The sequence below is a fragment of the Leuresthes tenuis genome, unplaced genomic scaffold, assembly GCF_036924035.1.
Source record: "Leuresthes tenuis unplaced genomic scaffold, fLeuTen1.0.hap1 SCAF_21, whole genome shotgun sequence".
Lineage (NCBI taxonomy): Eukaryota > Metazoa > Chordata > Actinopteri > Atheriniformes > Atherinopsidae > Leuresthes > Leuresthes tenuis.
Genome location: NW_027325375.1, coordinates 11,504,619 through 11,520,695, shown reverse-complemented (window position 1 = coordinate 11,520,695; position 16,077 = coordinate 11,504,619).

The following is a 16,077-nucleotide window of genomic DNA, read 5'->3' as shown; positions in this document are numbered from 1 at the left end:
AGATCCAACAGGACAAGCACAGAAACAAGTCCGCTATCAGAGGCTTAGAGGAGATCATTGGTAACTTTCACCAGTGCTGTTTCTGTGCTATGATGCACTCTGAATCCTGACTGAAACTCTTCAAACTGATTATTTCCATGTAAATGATCACAAAGTTGAACTGCAACTATTTTTTCAAGAACTTTAGACAAAAAAGGTAGATTGGATATAGGTCAATAATTAGCCAACACTTCTGTTGTTTTTTAAGTAAAGGTTTAATTACAGCAACCTTAAAAGTCTGAGGTACATATCCTGTACCGATTGATCAAATCTAATATGCAAGGTCCAAAAACCTCCTTGAACAGTCTGGTTGGGATTGGGTCTAACATACAAGTTGATGGTTTAGAAGAGACTATTGCTGTTGTTAGCTCAGAGAGATCAACTGGGCAGAAGCCGTCTAAATACAATTCAGGTTCAAAAGATACAAAAGCTGCTCTACTTGATGATACATCAGTGATAATAGTGGGAAGGATTCCATTAATCTTCTCTCTGATAGAAACAATTTTATTGATGAAGAATCTCATGAAATCATCACTGCTGAGAGTTAAACGAATACATGGCGCAACAGAGCTTGGACTCTTTGTCAGCCTGGCTACAGTGCTGAAAAGAAACCTGGGATGATTCTTATTCTCTTCTATCAATAATGAATAACAAGCAGTTCTAGCTTTACGAAGTGCTTTCTTATACGTTATTAAACTATCTTTCCAGACTAATTGAGACTCTTCTAAATTAGAGGAATGCCACTGTCTCTCCAGCTTTCTTGCACTCTGCTTTAACGCACGCAGCTGTGAATCATACCAAGGAGCCAACCTCTTCTGACTGATTACCTTCCGTTTCAGAGGGGCAACATTGTCCAGTGTTGTACGCATTGAAGCTATAGTTCTGTCAACAAGAGAGTCAAGTTCTACTGGAGTAAAATTTAGGTAGCCGTCCTCTGTCATATCTGCACATGGCAGTGAAGAACAGGATGATGAAATCAAATCTTTAAATCTGGTTACAGCATTCTCTGATAGACACCTTCTACATGTAAAATTCTTCTCAGAAGCCGTTGTGAGTGGGGATAGCCTTATAAGGAAATATCATGTATAACCGGCTTGCTCATTTCTGTGCTTGCACAGCAGCCTTATAAGGAGATATCTCTGAGAAAGACATGTTGTGAAACTAGGACCGCACCCACAACGGTCTTCTGAAAGTAACGCCTTATACCAGTACACACACGCACACACATAGAGGAAGAGACAAGATATTGACGCACACACATCTCATAAGGTGGAGACTGAACTCAAGTCTATATAACATCACACCCCTAGACAAAGACAGAGCTTTTCCGTACTTTGTGCTGTTCGCATGTATTGTACGCATCTGTCTTCCTCCTTCACTGCATCAACGGACTCGGAAAGAGGTACAGGTTGACCTCAACAATTTTGGGGGCTCGTTCGGGATGTGGTGAGGAGAGGACGGAGTTCATTCGGATAAAAGATTCCTTCACGGTGACAGAGACGGGACACGAGCCGGCACGTTAACACAGAGGTAAGCAGAACCTGTTTTATCAAACTCTGCACATTGAATATCTTAAAACAACGTGTCCTGTCCTGAAACTGGTGATTGAATCAGCAAAAGACGATAAGAATTAATGTCGATAACTGCGTGAAATTATAAGAGAAAAGTGAATAGAAAAGAGGATAAAACAGACTGTCTTTGGTCGTGGCGGACCCCACCGGTTGCCTGACGAGGAACCGGAAGCCTGAGAGGCTGCTGGGTTAGAGTCCCGGGGAGGTGAAGACACCCCGAATTCTACTGGGTTTGAGTCCCTGGGGTTAGAGTCCCCTAAAGTAGTATACTCTACGGAGTTGGGTTAGAGTCCCTTGAGGTTATACTCCTCATAAATTCTTGAAGTCTGTTTGGGGCTAGAGTCCCCTATACTAGAGTACAGGAACAGGGTTCCTGAGGTATTTTTCTATAAGTGCATTTTGAAAAAGTTTGTGAAGATTTTAACGTGCTTTGTGTGTTTTGTATTTGTTTGAGAGAGAGAAGGAGAAGTGGGCTGTGGGAAGAACAAAATTCTGAGGTGTCTAAAGGTGAATGGTGCATAAAACGGTGTCTTGACAAACTCAACAATCAGACAGAGGAAACCTAACGGTGATAACGTAATCTGTCTGAGCCATCGAAACCTAGCGGTGCTAACATAAGTGGCTTGGTTTGTCAAAAGGGTCAGTTGCTCGGGTGTTATGCCATACAAACTGACTGGCCGTTAATAAATCATCACCTTACAAGGCCTGTTGCTCGGACGTACGTCATATAAACCGGCTGGCCTCAGAATTTAGAAAAAGAGAAGTAAAATGGAGGGAGAGTTTGACAGGGAAATAGATGATGGGGGATGGGGCCCAGGTATGGGTGCCTGGAGGCCCCTCGAGCTGCAGTTAGAGAATACGTTAAAAGCAGCAGGGGCAGTGTTACCTAAAAAGGGTAGGGACAGGAAATTAGCCGACATGAAGGGACAAGTGGAACAATTGGTGAGATATAAGGGCAAGAAAATGTCAGACCCCGGTCCGTTAGGGGCCTGGTTGTGGGAAAAGGAGAAAGAATGTAAGTTGAGGAAAGAAGAGCTGGCAGAGCAGGGACAAAAGGCAGGTGTGCTGCAACGTTCAAAATTAAAAAAGGAGGCGAAAGAGCAGGAGGAGCGACGACGGGGCTGGTCTGAGCTGGCGGTCTTCTGGCAAAGTGTGAGACATCTCCATGAGAACGCAGGAAAACCAGGAGGCAAACAAATGGTAACTGCACCTGACACTCCTACATGCCCACCTCCATATGCACCGCCTGCTGCACCGACACCAGGGTTATATCCCACACTATATGTGACTAGTGGTACACTTCAGGTTGGAGCCTCAGAAGAGACACTTGTAAGTGACAGTGTGACTGACGCAAGTGCAGCCACTCCTACAGCATCAATCTCTGAGACATCCGTAAGGACAGGGACGACGTCCAAATCCTCTTATAACCCCTTCACAGGTGATAACCTTTCGGCGCCCCCAGACCCATTCTCGCAGAGACAGGCAAGAGAACAGGCTCCACAGCACACGGTAAAACGAGAAGTCACACCACAGCCACGGAGGCAGGTCATGAGGGGAAGTGAGATTTCAGATTGTGAGGAGGAAGCAGAAGCAGCAGGGACAGCTTCTTTTCAAGGAAAGGGACAGTGGGAAGGTGAAAGACAAGAAGTACCAGTAAGTTTTAGCTTGGCAGGATCATGGAGGGAAGAGGAGGAAGATTCAGCCGTCAGGAAAGAGAGAGAGCTAGATGAGTTATGTTGGAGAGAGATAGAAGAGCTCTGTCAAAAAAGGGACGGACTGGTGAGAAGTGTAGAGAAAGGAATGAAGGTGGCAGAGGAACTGACAGATACGATAGGCAGAAGAGTTAGCCAGCGCCGACGTGGTGGGACAATCCTTCCGGTCACAATGTACCCACTAACAGCAGTACCAGGACAAGGTGACCGGTACCGACCATTTACTATAGGGGACATACAGGCCATAGTGGAGAAATTACCACCTGTAGCCGAGGGTGGAAATTTGTGGCTCAGCAAATTGGATTCTCTGACGGCAGGACAGAAATTGGCATTGGGGGACTTTAGAGCGATTGCAGGACGATGCATGACGGGTGGGGACATGAGAGAAATTGAGACTATCGCTCATACAGACAGAATGACAGATGGCACCCCCTTCACGCATCATAGCACTGAAATAGGGAAAGCAATGAGAGAAAAATATCCACTACCTAACGCCACCGTAATGCCAAAGATGAGATGGGACCCCAAACAAAATCCCAGGGAGTATGTGGATCAGAGCAAGGATTTATGGTTGAAACACACAGGATGCCACCCAGGGAAAGCTGGAGCTCAGAGAGAGTGGTTTAGACAGGCTATACTGGAAGGAGTGCCGGAGAATGTCAAAACAGCCATGGTTAATAACCCGGACATGCTCGGTGCTGAATCACATGTCTGGGAGAAACACTTAATTCACCATCTCACCCGTGCACAAGATAATACACAGAAAGAACAGGATGACTTAAAAGAATTGCAGGTTCAGCTGTTAAAATTACAATTAACGGAAGCCAGACAGAAATGTAATGATAAAAATAAAAAACAAAAAGGGGAAGCTGCGAGGGTCATGTTGGCTGCCGAGCCACCACAGGTTCCTGATTTATTTCCGGTCCCACCATGGGTACCGCAGCCCCCATCAGGCGGGAGAAGACATGGGGGAGGACCAATGCGGGGTGGAGGCTTTGGGGGAAGAGGACGGGGACTAAGGGGCGGTACAGGAAGAGGACAGTCAGGGGAGACTCGTTGTTGTTATCTCTGTGGAGACCCTAATCATTGGATAAGAAGCTGCCCACAGAATCCAAGAGCAGAGAAAGGTGTGGATAGCGGTCCTCCTGGGAGAGGCAGGGGTCGCGGTTACGGACCTCCTGTTACTGCACCTATGTATCCTCAGCATCCTTGGGGAGCAGCTGGCGCTGGTCAGTACCCATCGTGGGACAATGGGGAGAACCCTGACCAGTCCGGTCAGTATTGACACACCCCACAGAGACTCTCAGACAGCATCACTACGGCAGAACCGATGCTGTCAGTTCAGATTGAGAAAAAAGATCTGCCTTTCTTGGTTGACACTGGAGCCACATGTTCCACATTGAAAGTTGTACCATCTGGTTCCCTGTCATCGCATACCATCACGCTTATGGGCTTCTCTGGGGACAAAAAGACACTGCCGTTCACTAAGCCGCTACTCACCCAGGTGGGAAAACAGACTGTGACACATCCATTTGTACATTCACCTTCTGTACCGATGAACTTGCTGGGAAGAGATCTCCTGATAAAACTGGGGGCCACGATACTCTGCAGCGCCGATGGCCTGGTTGTTGTCATGCCTGATGGATCTCATTTGCCGTGCTCTGGACCGATGGAGAACATCACTGGTCAATATCTTGTGCAGCCAGTGAATGAACAATACGCGGACATATACTGGGGTCTATTACAGCCGGAAACATCTGAGCGGCGTGGTATCCTCTCGGCTTACCTCCAGTGGAAACCCTGGATTTCCCAACTCGAACCCTATGTCTCACCTCCCGATTCCCCCCATGTTACTCTATTTTATGATGGGTTACAGACAGATTGGTATCAGGAAAATTTAGTGGTTTACCTGCATTGACTTGGCTAATGCATTCTTTTGTCTTCCCTTGGCGGAAGACTGCAGGCACATTTTCTCGTTTTCGTATCAGCACAAGCAGCTACAGTACACCAGGCTGCCGCAAGGGTTCGCTTTGTCCCCAGGGATTTTTAACCAGGTTCTAAAAGATATCCTGAGTGATTGCCCACTACCAGAGCAGGTGACTCTCGTTCAGTATGTAGATGATTTGTTGTTGGCAGCGCCCACTGCGGCTCTGTGTTTGGAAGCAACTAAAAATGTCCTTTTACATCTTGCAAGAACAGGGTTCAAGGTCAGCAAAGCCAAACTTCCGGTTGCACGGCGGCAGGTAGCGTTTTTGGGCAGGCAAATTTCCCAAAAAGGAGCAGGGCTCTCCCCTCAGCACAGGTCTACTATTCTCCATCACTCTAAGCCAGTGAAGGTAAAGGACATGTTGTCTTTCTTAGGGTTGACGGGCTATAGTAGGACTTACATAGCCAATTACACCGGCTTAACTAGACCTCTGCGGGCCCTAGTGAAAGAACAAGGCATGCGCAACCTGTCAGCGACCCTGAATTGGACTCAGGAGGCGGAGGAAGCCTTTATTGCACTAAAACAGGCCCTCTCCACAGCAGCAGACCTAGCTATACCCGATTATAGCTTACCATTCTACTTGGATGTCTCTGGAACAGAACTTTGCACTAATGGCGTCCTGTTCCAGAGAAAAGGGGGTGAGAGAGTAGTACTAATGTATATCAGTGTGATGCTAGACAATATGGAAAAGCGCCATCCTATGTGTACACAACAGGCAGCAGGGATAGCAAAGCTCATTCAAAAAACTGCACACATTGTCATGGGACATCAACTGCACATTCTGACCACACATAGCGTTGTGGCCTATGTGAACTCACAGACTTTTACGCTGACTGCTCTGAGACAAAGACGACTGAGCAAAATTCTCGAGGCACCAAACCTGACTTTCACTCATGAAGGCATAAACATGGCAGACCAGCTAGGAACAGGCGAGCCGCATGAGTGTACGGACAGAGTGCAGAAAGAGGAGAAAGTACGACTGGACCTACAAACAGAGCCGATACCAGGGGCCAGAGAACTGTACACAGACGGCTGTTGCTTCAGGGATGAACGAGAAGGACTGAAAGCAGCATATGCAGTTGTAGAGGACGTGCAAGGGGAACTGATCACACGACAAACAGAGAGACTGGAAGGACAGCAGTCAGCACAAAGAGCAGAAGTACTGGCAGTAATAGCAGCACTGAGGCTAGGGGAAGGGCAGGAAGTAAACATTTACACAGATTCAGCCTATGCGGCAGGAGCAGTACATGTGGAACTGAAACAGTGGTTGAGGGCTGGATTTCTAACCGCAACAAATAAACCCATCAGACATGAGGCAGAAATGAAAGAGCTAGCGGAGGCCCTACTACTCCCGAGCAAAGTAGCTGTTATCAAATGTATTTCCATGAACTCCAAAGTCTCGTTGCAGAATTTTCAAAGCAGGTGGCGAGTAGCAGAGGAGAGGGCCAACCAGCGCCGGCTCCAGAGGCTGAGTGGGTATTGCTGAGGGTCATCAAAAGAAAGTGGTCGGAGCCAAGGTGGACGGGGCCCTATCAGGTGACCGAGAGGACCTCCCACGCAGTCCGAGTCAAAGGGAAAGGTGATACGTGGTTCCATTGGAGCCAGTGTGCGGCAGCCGAGGAACCTCAACGCTCCCTAGCAGCGACTCACCAAGCGCTGAAAGATTTGCACACTGTACCGGCTGGTACAGAGGAAAAGACCACCAACCAACAAGGGGCAGAATAATCCCCTGGTGGCATTTTGCAGGCAGAAGTAGTACACTTCTGCCTCCTTGCAACGACATCATTTACGAGCAGGAAGGGTGTTAGACCCGGGCTCCAACTCAACCCTCATCTGGAAACATCAGCCCTCACCCTCTTCATATTACCAGCGACTGACTTTCCTTAAAGAGCACCCGGAGTTGTGCTTCTCAGAAGAACGGGACCAGATGACGTCATCGCAGTTGAATTCTTTTATTTTTGGATTTGTTATACTCATAATCGTGTTTGCTGGGGCTTTGCTTAAACTTGCTCTTACAGGTCATACCAAATTATAATCATGTTAAGGTTTGCTATTTGCTAAGGAGTTGGGTAATGTTGACAAACTATAAGGTTTTAAGCTCCTCTAGGGGTAACCCCGCCTAGAGCACCCTGATAAATAAGGTCTGAATTACCAAGAAAGTTTTGCTTGCTATTTTTATCATACTTAAGACACAGTGAAACATATTAAAATGTTATTGTTTGGGAGTTGGAAAATTCTCACATGCTGTGCAGCCATCACGTGCGTGATTGTACCCCTGATCTTCTGGTTATGCGAACCCAGTCCTGCACACAAACGACCCAAACGACAAACTCAAAAACAAGATTTTTGTTTGAACCAATATGGCGGCTTGGAGTTGAATTACACAGTAGGCTCCACCACAGCGTTTCAATTCGATTTGTGCGACGTTATTAAATGTGGAGGCAATGCAGCGGGTTGGAGAGGATATGATGTTTATCTCTGTGCTGACTCCTTTGTAAGTGAAGATTGCGCAAGGCGCCGAACGCCAGGTGGCTCCACGTGGTGGAAGCGTCTGTGCCACTCGTGGGGTCAGGCGGTGGGTTATACAGGGCCATGGACGCCCACTTATACGTATGGGAATGCAACCAAAGCTGCGAAAGTCGCCTTAGCCAGAGAAGGATGGGTTAATGATAAGCAAGGTCTGAACCCTCCCGATCCTGATACAGATGAAGACGATATCATCAGAATGTCAGAGATTGTGTGATCACCTTGTAGTGATCAAAAGGGGGCGTGAGGTTTTTCAATTTCTTTTTAGTCATGTATTGTTACTCAACTATTTGTGTGATCTCTTAAAAGAGATCAAAAGGGGGTATTGTGAGTGGGGATAGCCTTATAAGGAAATATCATGTATAACCGGCTTGCTCATTTCTGTGCTTGCACAGCAGCCTTATAAGGAGATATCTCTGAGAAAGACATGTTGTGAAACTAGGACCGCACCCACAACGGTCTTCTGAAAGTAACGCCTTATACCAGTACACACACGCACACACATAGAGGAAGAGACAAGATATTGACGCACACACATCTCATAAGGTGGAGACTGAACTCAAGTCTATATAACATCACCCCCCTAGACAAAGACAGAGCTTTTCCGTACTTTGTGCTGTTCGCATGTATTGTACTGAACTGTTCTCCGCACTTTGCAAACTGCGCAAATAAAACTGTGTTGATTCTTATATCGTCGCATCTGTCTTCCTCCTTCACTGCATCAACGGACTCGGAAAGAGGTACAGGTTGACCTCAACACTGTGTAGTCAAGTAATGTAAATTCAAAAGTTATTAAAAAATGGTCAGACAAGATAGGATTATGAGGGAACACTGTTAACTGTTCACTCTCAATGCCATAAGTCAGCACAAGATCAAGGGTATGATTAAGGCAGTGAGTAGGTCTGTGAACACATTGAGAAAATCCAATGGAGTCTAATATAGAATTAAAGTTAATATTTAGGCTGTCATTTTCAACATCTACATGAATATTAAAGCCACCCACTACAATGACTTTATCTGTACTCAGCACTAACTGTGATAAAAACTCTGAGAATTCAGACAGAAAGTCAGAATAAGGGCCAGGTGGACGATACACAACAACAAACACAAGAGGTTTTTGTGATTTCCACTTTGGGTAGGAAAAACTGAGAATCAGAGATTCAAAAGAGCTAAAACTAATCTTGGGTCTGGGACTGATTAGTAACCCTGATCTGAAGACAGCTGCCAATCCTCCTCCTCTGCCTGTGGTTCGAGGAACGTGAAAACATTTAAATAGTCAGAGGGAGTTGATACATTAATGCTAACATGATCCTCCTGCTGCAGCCAGGTTTCTGTAAGACAAAATATATCAATATGATGATCACAGATCAAATAATTCACTAACAGAGACTTCAAAAGGAGAGATCTAATATTCAGCAAACTACAGTTTGATTTTTTTGCACAAGAGGATTTGCTCCTTTTGTGTTTTATTATTGAGGGGGGGGGCAGCATCAGGTGGGAAGCCGCAGAGAAGTGTGTAAGACTACAACTCTGCATCCTGGTCTCAACCCTGGGTTGTTATGTTTTTGGATGATTAATAAATTCGTCCATATTTCTAGAAATGAGAGCCGCTCCTGCCGTCTCTCCTCACCAGGTTTTCTCCAGAAAGATTGCCAATTATCTATGTAGCCCACGTTGTTTGCTGGACACCATCTAGACAACCAGCGATTGAATGAGGACATGCGGCTAAACATGTCATCACTGGTCAGATTTGGCTGGGGTCCAAGAAAACTATGGTGTCCGACATTGTTTTGGCAAAATTACACACCGATGCAACATTAATTTTAGTGACCTCCGATTGGCGTAACCGGGTGTCATTACCGCCGACGTGAATAACTATTTTACCGTATTTACGCTTATCCTTAGCCAGCAGTTTTAAAGAGGATTCTATGTCGCCCGCTCTGGCCCCTGGAATACATTTGACTATGGTCGCTGGTGTCGCTAATGCCACGTTTCTGACTATAGAGCTGCCAATTACCAGGGTTTTGTCCTCAGCGGGTGTGTCGCTGAGTGGGGAAAATCGATGGTGAACCACGGGCTTGACTTTAAGACTATGACTCCTCTTCCTGACAGTCACCCAGCCACTCTTAAGTCCCGGCTGCTCGGGTTCTGCTAGGGGACGACTAACAGAGCGAGCTACGCTAGGTGGCTCCGCACTGACTAAAGGGGCCTGGCTCGCTATCGGGTGGTTTTCAACAGTGCAGAGCCGAGCTTCCAATTCAGTAAATTGGCTATAAATACCCCATCTTCTGTTCAGTGTCACTGTATGGGGCATTCCTGTGAACCCCCTAGCCATTTCAGTCTGATATAGAACATGAAAACCTTATGGGCTGTCAGGTCTATTAACGAACCAGTAACAAAGCATGATTGTCAAGACAGTATCACTGTCACAGTTTAGTCATCCAACCATCAGTAATTTTCCATTGATCCTGCTTCTGCCCCACTCAGCCTGTCAGTCACACACACCTCATCAGTTAACTCCACTCACCTGTGCACACAGCTGCCTCTCATCACATGCAATCAGCCCAGCATATAGTCACCAGCTCAACACTCTATCCTTTGCCAGATTGTTCTTTGCCATGCAAGTCTTTCCAGCGTTCTCCTGCCAGCTTTACCGGTACCGACCTCGCCTGTCCCTGACTCCTGGTAATTCGACCCAGCCTTCTGTCCCTGACCAAGAACTTTGCCTCTCCTCTCCTGATTCCTGTTTGCCGGTTTCTAAACCGTTTGTCTGTCTGCCAGAGTTTCAGTAAAGCCTTGAACTTTTTACCACTGTCTTCTGACTCCTTTGTACTGCAATTGGGTCCATACACCACCCGTTACAGTACAATCTGGCCAGACATGGACCCAGCAGGACCAACCCCACCACAGGATCGGTTTGAGAGGATTGAGCACGCGCTCATGCAACAGCAGCAGAGAATGGAGGAGGCTGATGCATACGCCAGATGAGCTACAGAGGCCAACACCAATGCCTTTGCAGCCCTCTCTGCCCAGTTGCAACAGCTGATGTCCACTCGCCCTCCTGCAGTTCCAGTCCCCACACTGGAGACTCCTGCTCCAGCTCTGCCACAGCCCAGAATGATCTCCGAGCCCAGAGTGGGAACCCCTGAGCGATATGATGGAAACCCTGAACTCTGCGGTTCATTCCTGACCTCCTGCTCCTTACTCTTCGGCCTGCAGCCATAAACGTTCGCCACCGAGGATGCCAGGGTGGCATACGTAATTAGCAACCTGACTGGCAGAGCCCTCCTCTGGGGAACAGCAGAGTGGGAGAGGCGGACTTCCGCTTGTGCATCATTTCAGGCCTTCTCTGAGGAACTACGCAAGGTGTTCGGGTTGGGCACTTCCGGATCTGATGCTGCCTGTGATCTGCTCTCCCTGCGCAAAGGGAACCAGTCAGTGGCTGACTTCTCCATCGACTTCCGGACCAGGGCCCGTTGAAGCGACTGGAACACTGCGGCTCTGCGCGATGCTTTTCTGCATGGTTTGGCAGACTACATCAAAGATGAACTGGTTTCCTATCCTCTACCTTCCACACTGGACAGTCTCATTGAACTTACTGTTCGGCTGGACCTCCGCATACAGACCCGGAGAAGGGAGAGGAGACAGAACATTCCTGGTCATCTCGACCCAGCCCGCTGGCCAGGTTACTCATCTGCTTCCGGTTCCTCTTTACCCGCTATGGATATGGGTGTAGAGTCTGAGCCCATGCAGGTGGGCCGCACCAAGCTTACACCCGAAGAGCGAGAGCGCCGCCGTAAGGGGAATCTGTGTATGTACTGTGGACAAGCTGGACATTTTATCTCCCGCTGCCCGTTAAAAGACAGGGCTCACCAGTGAGTGAGGAAGTCCTGGTGAGTCACACGGCAGCAAAGTCTTCCTCCTCAAGCTTGTGCCCGCTCTTCCAAGTCAAGCTCCTCCTTCCTGGTGGTGCACACACCCTGCCCACTTTTATAGACTCTGGTGCAGATGCCAACATTATGGCTGAGAGCTTAGCTATACAACTTGGACTTAAGAAGATTCCACTTGACACCCCAATTCCTGCCAAAGCCCTTGATGGCCATCTTCTGGAGACTGTCACTCACCAGACTTCTCCTGTCCACATGCTACTTTCCGGTAACCACCATGAGACCATCCAGTTTCACCTCCTGTCATCTTCCAACATTCCACTGATCTTAGGCTACCCTTGGCTACGTCGACACAGCCCCCACATCGACTGGGCCACAGGGGGCATCCTCGGTTGGAAGAACTCCTGCCACCAGGTCTGCCTTAAAGAGGCCTCTGTACCCCAGCAGACAACGCACTCCAGTTCCTGCCCTGACTTGTCCAGAGTTCCTGCCGAGTACCATGACTTCCGGGAGGTGTTCAGTAAAACTAAGGCGACTTCATTGCCCCCTCATCGGCCTTATGACTGTTCCATTGACCTGATGCCTGGCACTTCACCTCCCAAGGGGCGTCTGTACTCCCTGTCTGGTCCTGAACGGGAGTTCATGGAGTCTTACATCAATGGCTGCCGGTATTATCCGACCCTCGTCGTCTCCTGCTGGGGCAGGATTTTTCTTTGTCGAGAATAAGGACAAGACCCTGCGCCCTTGCATTGATTACAGGGGACTTAATGACATCCCTATAAAGAACCGGTACCCTCTTCCCCTCATCTCCTCAGCCTTTGAGTTACTTCAAGGAGCCATGATCTTCACCAAGCTCGACCTCCGTAATGCCTACCACCTTGTCCGCATCCGAGAGGGGGATGAATGGAAGACTGCTTTTAACACGCCCACCGGACATTATGAATATTTGGTGATGCCATTTGTCCTCACCAATGCCCCGGCAGTTTTCCAGGCCTTGGTCAACGACCTCCTCAGAGACATGATCGACAAATATGTTTTCGTCTATTTGGACGACATCCTCATTTTTTCTAAGTCCCGCGAAGAACATATCCACCATGTCCAGACGGTCCTCCAACACTTGCTGGAGAACTCCCTTTTCGTGAAGGCCGAAAAGTGTGAGTTTCACTCACAGACTGTGTCATTCCTGGGTTACATTGTGACTCAAGGTCACCTGGAGATGGATCCTGTCAAAGTGGACGCAGTTAGGTGCTGGCCAGTCCCTGAAACCCGTAAGAAGCTACAGCAGTTCCTGGGCTTTGCCAATTTTTACAGGCGCTTCATCCGGAACTATAGCTCCATCGCTGCCCCTCTCACAGCCCTGACATCCTCCAAGACTTCCTTCCGATGGTCCCATTCTGCAGATACAGCCTTTCAGACCCTGAGGGACCGCTTCAGTTCTGCACCCATCCTCCAAGTTCCTGATGCCGAACGGCAGTTCATCGTAGAGGTGGATGCATCTGACATGGGTGTAGGGGCTGTGCTGTCCCAGCGAGCAGCCAGTGACCAGAAGATCCACCCATGTGCCATGATGGAACCAGTGCTCCTGACACCATCCTTCCGTCCCCGTGTGTTGTGGCATCCCTGACTTGGGAAATTGAGGAGAAAGTAAGAGCTGCCACAGAGGGTCAGCCTGGTCCTAGTGCCTGCCCTACTGGATGTTTATTCGTGCCTGCAGCTCTGAGGTCAGATGTACTCCAGTGGGCCCATGGTTCTAAGTTGACCTGCCATCCTGGGATCCAGAGAACCCGGAAGGTCCTTCTACAACGTTTCTGGTGGGCAACGTTACAGGAGGACACCCGGGAGTATGTCAAAGCCTGCCAGATCTGCAATCGGAATAAAACATCGCGTCAAGCACCATCCGGCCTCCTGCAGCCTCTCCCAGTGCCGCATCGCCCCTGGTCCCACATTTCAGTGGACTTCGTGACAGGCCTGCCACCATCGAATGAGAAGACGGCTATTCTTACCATTGTGGACCGCTTCTCTAAGATGGCACACTTTGTGTCCTTGCCTAAGCTCCCGTCAGCTAAAGAGACAGCCCAGCTGCTCCTCAACCACGTCTTCCGCCTTCATGGGATTCCTGTTGATGTGGTCTCGGACAGAGGGCCCCAGTTTTCATCAGTGTTCTGGCGGGAGTTCTGCAGCCTCTTGGGAGCCACGGCCAGTTTGTCATCCGGGTACCACCCGCAATCTAATGGCCAGACTGAGAGGAAGAACCAAGAAATGGTGTATGGTGTCACAGAACCCATCCTCTTGGTCCCAGCATCTGTTGTGGGTGGAATATGCCCACAACACCCTTACCAGCTCCGCCACCAGTTTGTCTCCTTTCCAGTGTGCCTACGGTTACCAGCCTCCTCTCTTCCCAGCCCTGGAATGGGAGGCCTCTTGCCCTTCAGTTCAAGCCTTCATCCGTCGCTGTCATCGGACCTGGAGCCATGCTAGGGCCTCCCTCCTGAAGGCGGCAGACCGGTACTCCTTAGCAGCCAACCGTCATCGCTCTCAAACTCCACAATACCAGGTGGGCCAGAAGGTTTGGCTCTCCACCCATGACCTTCCTCTGCGTGTGGAATCCAACAAGCTGGCTCCCAAGTTTGTTGGGCCCTTCACTATCGAAAAGGTCATCAATCCTGTGGCAGTCCGGCTCAAACTCCCTCGGTCTATGCGGGTGCACCCAACATTCCATGTGTCCAAGGTCAAGCCGGTCAACGAGAGCCCGCTGGTGCCTGCTGCTCCACCCCCCCCCCCCCCCCCCCCTCGTCTCATTGAAGGGGGACTCACATATGAAGTGCGCCGCATCATTCGCTCTCGCCGACGTGGAAGGGGCTGCCAGTACCTCGTCGACTGGGAGGGCTACGGTCCGGAGGAAAGATCCTGGGTTCCTGCTCAACACATTTTGGACCGGGGTCTCATCCAAGTCTTTCACCAGCAACATCCGGACCAGCCCTCCCCCAGCAACATAGGCAGGGGCCCTCGCCATAGGACGCCTGCTGCTGGCCCTTCCACTGCCCCGGACCAGTGGGAGGACTCCCTGTCAGAGGAGGAGGCAGTGGACCCACCGGCGAACTCGCCTTCCTCACAACCTGAGGATGGGGAGTTCTCAGGTTCTCCCGAGTTTTAGCCCTCCTCCCACCCTGGTTCCTTGGACTTGTTTTGGGGACGTCAGGGCCGTCCCTTGAAGGGGGGGTTCTGTCACAGTTTAGTCATCCAACCATCAGTAATTTTCCATTGATCCTGCTTCTGCCCCACTCAGCCTGTCAGTCACACACACCTCATCAGTTAACTCCACTCACCTGTGCACACAGCTGCCTCTCATCACATGCAATCAGCCCAGCATATAGTCACCAGCTCCACACTCTAGCGTTCTCCTGCCAGCTTTACCGGTACAGACCTCGCCTGTCCCTGATTCCCCGCTTCGTCTGCCTCCTGGTAATTCGACCCAGCCTTCTGTCCCTGACCAAGAACTTTGCCTCTCCTCTCCTCCATACACCACCCATTACAATCACCCCCCAATATTAATCTGTTTCACCCCCACAATCCTCCTGACACTGCACTGCATTCCCTGGCTCCTCATCACAGCACAAGATATTCATTCAGATGTAGCCAGATGTAAACCCTAACAGAATGCCCTGTCTCTTACCGAAACAGTAAGATGCTTGTATAGACAGTAGGATCATCATTAACTATCTGTTACCCAAAACCCCTCCCCTGTCCACTCATTGGCCCTCAAACCCACGGATCAAACAATACCTCCCACATCTAATTATTTTCTCAGCTTTACCTTACAGGGTCTTACAAAAAGAGCCGTACTCATGCGATACTTAAAATGCTGACAGCTTCTACCACTTAACCTTTCCTATTAACCTGTAACCCTTTCTCTTGTTTAAACATTCAACAAATATATTTCTCACAACCTCCTGACCTTAGCTGTAATCACCCTTAACCCTTCCCACAACCTCCCCCTTCCTTAGATGTCAAAGATCACCTGACCAGATGTGAGCAACCGGATGTATGTCAAAGGTCACCTGTCAAATAAGTTTGATCGAAGGGTGCCTTTTTACTCTCTGCTGTCCCGCAGTTCTGGGTGGTGGAGGTGTGCTGGGGGGGCCTTGGGCACGCCACAATGTTGGTGGGTTGGTGCAGGTCCTGCTGTGTCTGGCTGGTTGCTCTGGGCCCTCTAATGTGTCCGCAGGTTGTTGTTTTTTTTAGGAGGTTGTGGCCCGGCAGCTTTGACGGGCCCGGGCGATGGTGGGTCTCAGGCTCAGGCGGCTGCAAATATTATTTTTTTAAGGGGCGCCTCCGGGGAGGGGCTGGTAGGCGTC